The sequence below is a fragment of the Brachycentrus maculatus genome, unplaced genomic scaffold, assembly GCF_059751285.1.
Source record: "Brachycentrus maculatus isolate JH-2025_06_01 unplaced genomic scaffold, ASM5975128v1 h1tg000124l, whole genome shotgun sequence".
Classification (NCBI taxonomy): Eukaryota; Metazoa; Arthropoda; class Insecta; order Trichoptera; family Brachycentridae; genus Brachycentrus; species Brachycentrus maculatus.
The window spans coordinates 1609526-1615771 of record NW_028280877.1 but is presented as its reverse complement, the minus strand read 5'-3'; the positions used below and the strand labels follow the sequence as shown (position 1 = coordinate 1615771).

At 34.2% G+C, this 6246-nt stretch overlaps 1 long non-coding RNA gene across 1 annotated transcript; it reads right to left on the bottom strand.

Annotated features, from left to right (window-relative positions):
* Positions 1–4334: 4334 nt before the first annotated feature.
* Positions 4335–6041, bottom strand: LOC148309457 (uncharacterized). Its single transcript, XR_015837534.1, has 3 exons — positions 5321–6041; positions 5149–5230; positions 4335–5052 (listed from the first exon to the last, which is right to left on the bottom strand). It is a non-coding gene; the product is annotated as an uncharacterized LOC148309457 (long non-coding RNA).
* Positions 6042–6246: the final 205 nt, after the last annotated feature.

Sequence of the window (6246 nt, the reverse complement as noted above, 5' to 3'; positions counted from 1 at the left end):
TCGAGCCTATCTAATTTTTTACCTTTACTACATTTGTGTAAGATTTTTACATTAAAATTTTTATCGAAATCATGATTTGACTCTATCAAGTGGTTTGCAAAAGTGGAGTTTTCTTTTTTATTTCTCCAACTTTGGACATGTTCGTTTATTCTTATTTTAAACGATCGTCCTGTTTGCCCCACGTATTCAGCACTGCATGATCCACAACTTAATAATATTATAAGTACGATCTTATTTTCTTAATTATGCCCGATCCTCTTAAATTTTATGCATCACATTTCTTTCGCATTCAATGACAATCTCTTGCACCCGAATTTTGGCTATTTTTATTCAAAAATATCCTGGCGCCCTTAATTAAATTCTTAATGTAATATGCGATTATAATTGTAATTTTCACGAGTTGACGATAGCAAATTATGTTTACGTAATGTTTTACTCAAGCGAGAGTACAACGGCTTTCATATTCTCCAAAAATCGCACAATATAGTTAAATAGAAACGATAGAATTAGTAATTTTTTTCCCCCTCGATCGAATAATTTCCATTTGTAAAATCGCGATTCTATGTCGTAATTATTGAAAAACGATACAACTTAATTATGGTTACATAATGTTTTGATAAAGAGATATCGAAATAGGTTAAAGTTTTAAATCATTATTGCATGAATTACGTTTTGAAGAATAAATTATTTTATAGATTCTTAAAATCCCATATTATTTTTATCAACGGAAGGTAATTTTAAACGGAATTGTTTCATGTACCTAATCACAACGACTTGAAAAGATGCTTATATTTTTGATAATTATCGTTAGTTTTCTCAGTGACAAAACAAATGCGAATTTTCATATTGTTATCGAGAAGATTAACTCGGATTTAGTCATTAAAACAGGGAACCTGCCGATTGGTAAATTATTCGCCAAGAGGTTGGTTCGAAATTTCAAAAGGAGGAAAAAAGAAAATCACTATTAAAAAAAATATCTAAATTTTTCCAATAATAATTAAACAATCGCATTACCTAATCTCTAACTACTCTAATCAATTCCTTTCTCTAATGTATATTTTAAACATTCCAAGGGGTGGCGATTGATATATTGCATAATCTGGGTGTTTAAAATATTACATTAAAAATCGTTTTTCTTCCCATTAAAATTTTCACTTCTAGGCGCGCAGATAGATCATTTGTTCGTTATCAGACAAAAAAAAAAATAATAAAACGACGGCGGGTTTCTTCAAAGCCTAACCTTTCTTTAGAAAAATATATTTTATTATTTCGAATTGTAAAATAATTTTGCTTCGGAACAATGACAACAGACCATCAATGTTTACGGTGGGTAAGACCGGCAATTAAGGGAATTTTCGGCCATTAGGAATAATGCATTTCGTCGGCCGCGTCTAGGGTCGTTAAAAACGGGCCGACCCACGGACCCAAGGCTACGATCATAAATATTATGCCGCCTTTGTAACTACCCTCGCGCCGCCTCTCGGGAGTGGAAGGCAGAGAGAGGATAGAACGCCACACTACCTTGTCTAATTTCTGACATCTTTCCTTGTACGCGTCCATAAGGCACTCCCGTATGTACTGGCAATACATATGGATGAATAAATAATAATAAAAAAAATATATATATATATAAATATACATCACGCTCTAAATTCCATTTAGGAAACTTGAAATAGCAATTAAAATTGAAAATTAAACTTTACATTAAAATCAACCTTGCCAGGAATCGAACCTGAACTTCGAGTGGTTGACAAACGCGTCAACCACTACTCTGAAAGGAGTCTTTAATAATAGATTATTTTATGTTATAATTATAAGTTAATCTAGTTATTATAATCAGTTTAATTAAGAATCAATTAGTTAATAATAAGTCATATTATAATTAGTTTTGTTAACTTTTAATTATTTGTAAGTCTATAACTCGGTTACTATTAACTAGTAGTTGTGGACACCATATGCTCCACCTAGGGAGCAGATATGGGTTTAAGATTATAGTAAGTAAGCTACGATAAGATTATTCTTAAGTTAACTAGGGTAAGGAGTAAGCGAGAGGGGTAATACGACCCTCTTGCTCTAGCAACAGTAGGGGTAGGACGCGAGCTGAAGACGCCTCACCCCAGTCGACGAAAAATCCCCGACCGCGCAGGTCGAACGCGCACGCCGTCGCGCTCGGCCCGAGCCCAAACTCGGCACTTCATCAGCTAAGTGCTCAGCCGCGAGGAGAAATCGTGTGAAGTGAAAAGTGTTCATTTCTCCAAGACACGATGTAGCCAGCGCTACAAGGCCATCTTCCAGCCGCGAAGATGCCTCATCCCTCATCCTTCACATCGAGGAACGCCAGATTCCTTCCAACAGCGAAGGAACTGCTCATCTAGGACGTCCGCCGTCCACCCAGGAACACTAGATTCCTGCCCCTCCAGGAACACCAGATTCCTGCCCCTCGAAGACCGCCCAGCCTACAACCTGTGGCCGTCACGCCCAACGGGATTCCACAACCCCGGAGCCGTTCATGGCTCATAACTGTGGAACAATCTCAATCTTCGTTACGGTGTTTCGTTAAGTGAATCTGTGAACAAGACATGAGCTAGAAAAGTGAACTTTGGACTGTGTTGAGGACCTTTCGTTTAGTATAAGCTATTTTCTAAGTGTTGTAATCTAGGGTAAGTCATTTTAATAATATGTCTACGTAATCGATTAAACCAGGTACATGAAACATTCAAGTTTTAATTATCCTTCCCCCTTTTACCTTTATCTTGATTGTAATTGTATTTAATTCGATGCACACTTCCTCCGGGCTTAAATAAACAAAGATTAAATTCATTCAGATTAGAACTTAACAAGCGCGATATTAATATATTGTACATAGCGAGGTAACACGGTACACGAGGCTTCCTTTTCCGCGGATAATCGAGTTCCCGGAATTTGTATTCGCCGCCCCGCGAGAACGATCAATGGCGATTTCCCCCCCCCTTATCTCTCCAGAACGTAGCCGTCAGGATGATTTCCCTCCGAAATTATCGATCAAACCCCTTCTCTATGTCCAAATAGTAATCCCGAATGATCAGAGAGTTGTTAATATCTTTGTCAAATTAGTATGGTAAATGATTATACGTGTTGAAAAAAATCAAGAAAATTAAATATTCTCACTATTCACACTAAAAAATAACCTACGCAGAAAAATCAGCTGATCGATGAACTCAACAGCCTTATAAAGGATAAAAAGAAGAAGAAACTCAAATGTCAAAATCAAAATAACCAAAAATGCCATTGACACAAAACTCGGTAAGACGTGTTTCGTCATTTTCCCGCCTTTTGTACAGTGCAGGAAAATGGCAAAATACGTATTTTACAGAGTTTTATGTTAATGACATATTTAGGTTATATTGATTTTGACATAATTCAATTAAATTGAAAAATGAAAAAATCATTTCTCTGGTAAAATGGTTTATTATATCCATAACATAACTTCAAACCAGAAAGTAAACCCGCCACACACCCGAAGTTGTTAAAAGAACTCATAGTTCTCTTAAAAACTTCACGCTTTCAATTTGTGATAAAACTAAATTATAAAGTAAATATATAACTTTCTGGATCGAATCAAACACAAGAAAATTTCAATCTTACAATATTAAAAGATAATATATAAAATTCTTATTGTACTAAAAACACAATTTATATCCATAACATGACTTCGAACCAGAAAGTAAACCCGCCACACACCCGAAGTTGTTAAAAGAACTCATAGTTCTCTTAAAAACTTCACGCTTTCAATTTGTAATAAAACTAAATTATAAAGTAAATATATAACTTTCTGGATCGAATCAAACACAAGAACATTTCAATCTTACAATATTAAAAGATAATATATAAAATTCTTATTGTACTAAAAACACAATTTATATCCATAACATGACTTCGAACCAGAAAGTAAACCCGCCACACACCCGAAGTTGTTAAAAGAACTCATAGTTCTCTCAAAAACTTCACACTTTCAATTTGTGATAAAACTAAATTATAAAGTAAATATATAACTTTCTGGATCGAATCAAATACAAGAAAATTTCAATGTTACATTTTTAAAAGAGAATACATAAAATTCTTATTGTACTAAAACACACAAAAAATAGATTCCAAACAAAGGCTTCTTATTTAATTATACTAATTCAAACAACAACAAAAATACTGGATACTATGATATCTTAAATTTCTTGTAAAATCCCAAAATTAGTTTTAAATAAAATGCTCAATAATATGCTATAACCAAATATTATATTCACTTTTTATAAAAAAAAAAAACAATCTCGTTAAATACATTGTATTGTAAAATTATACAGAAGAGTTTTGTTGGAACTATCATAAAAAAATATATATTTATGGATATAAATAAATAACATTTCTCATTTGAACAATTATAGCAATAAATTACAAAGACAAAATATAATTTACACATTACAGAAAGGGTACCACATCACTAATCTATGAAGGAAAACAGATATCTTAATTATTTAAACAAAAGAAAAATAGTTAATTTTACTGAATAACGAATGGTGAATTTTCTACTTCTTGTATTTTGTAAATGAATGGTTTAAGACTTACGTCGTAATACGTTGCTTGGAGAATATTCGTTTGGCAGAGGCAGATTGGGAAAATAACCAATTTGTGGCAAATTTGAGTCTGGTGCACTGAAATTAAATAAACGACCCACTTTCGTACGTTCACCGGAAAAATGTACATCGCAAACGTGAATTCTTGATTCGGACGATAAACATCCCAGAATATCAAATCTTCCTACTCTCCAAATCCATTCTCGAAATAATGATTCCTTTTGTATTGAAACTGAATGCCTCATCGAAATTTTATCTTTGCAACCTGGAACAAAACAGCGATTAGAATAAACCATTTTATTTGTAATAATTCAAAAATTTATCTGAAAAATACTGCGTAGTAACGATGACCAAAACTGCTAATGCAAAATGGCCACCCTTCTTATAATGAATCTTCACAAGATGAGGTATGAAGTTGAAGATGCAGATGTGTATACTTTCATACGAGCTATAAATAATCATAAAAATATTAGTTTCACATTAAACAAAATAATGTAGGTGATAATGCAGAAATAATAAACATCAACAAATAATTTAAACTTACCTCCCTTGCAGAAAATTCGTTTGGAATGAAAAATTTATTCCTTTTGTATTTATATAGAATGCCTTGAATTAAACTCTTGTCCCTAGGGGTAAAAATAAATCAGATGAGTATAAGATAATAATATTTGTATTAACCATTTTATTTCAAATAATAATAAAATAATAAAACTTACACGAAACAAGACGACACAGAATACGCCCACACGCCGCCAAGAAAACGGCCGGATTGGTAAATTTGGTCAAATTGTTGTTTATTATTGAAATCATATGTTCGGATGCTTGGGGAGGGGGTAATCCACAGTTCAAATGATAGATGGTATTTTTAAACTCGTCTTGTTCTGCGCATGACGTCATAGGTTTGCCAATTTGGATTCCGAGATACGTCATTCGGTAAATAGCTACTGCGCAAGGTCTGGCGAAAAATTTATTTTTTTCCCCTTCATACCCTTCCTACCGCGGGAATCAAAGATGGCCGCGAGATATTACAGGCTGGTAAACCATTTTGAAAAAAACCGACAACCTCACGGCGTAACGTATACTTTCGAACTGAAGGGAGAAGAAGGGGTGAGAGGATAGGGGATGCGAGCGACGCACTTCCATAGCCTAAATTATGGGTGGTCTGCTTATACAAGAATCATGACTCGCCTATATGTCACAACTCATAAACGAACGTACTAATAAAGTTTTTTTTTTCAAAGTTTCATTTCATGTGACGTCATCCACTAGATGTCGCACATCCATTACCAGGGCATAACTAGACAATTTCGTTTTATCTACGGGAGCTATTTGCTTCTCTTTTTTCTATAAACAACAAACAGATCTTGCATCTCACTTATTGCATATCGCACCCAGGGAAACAAGATGGCTGCCAGTAAACGGGGCCTGACCACAAGCAATCACAAGCAAAGATTACCGCAAGCTACCACAGACAAAAGAAAAACTATTTTGAATAGACTATAGATTATATACTAGTATGCAGTCAGGCTCCTATATACAGACGGATGACTGAGCCATCTATGCAATAACTCGACACTGGCTATAACACCCAAGATGGGTGAAAAGCCATTAAAAAGAAGAAGAAGAAGGAGCCATCTATTTA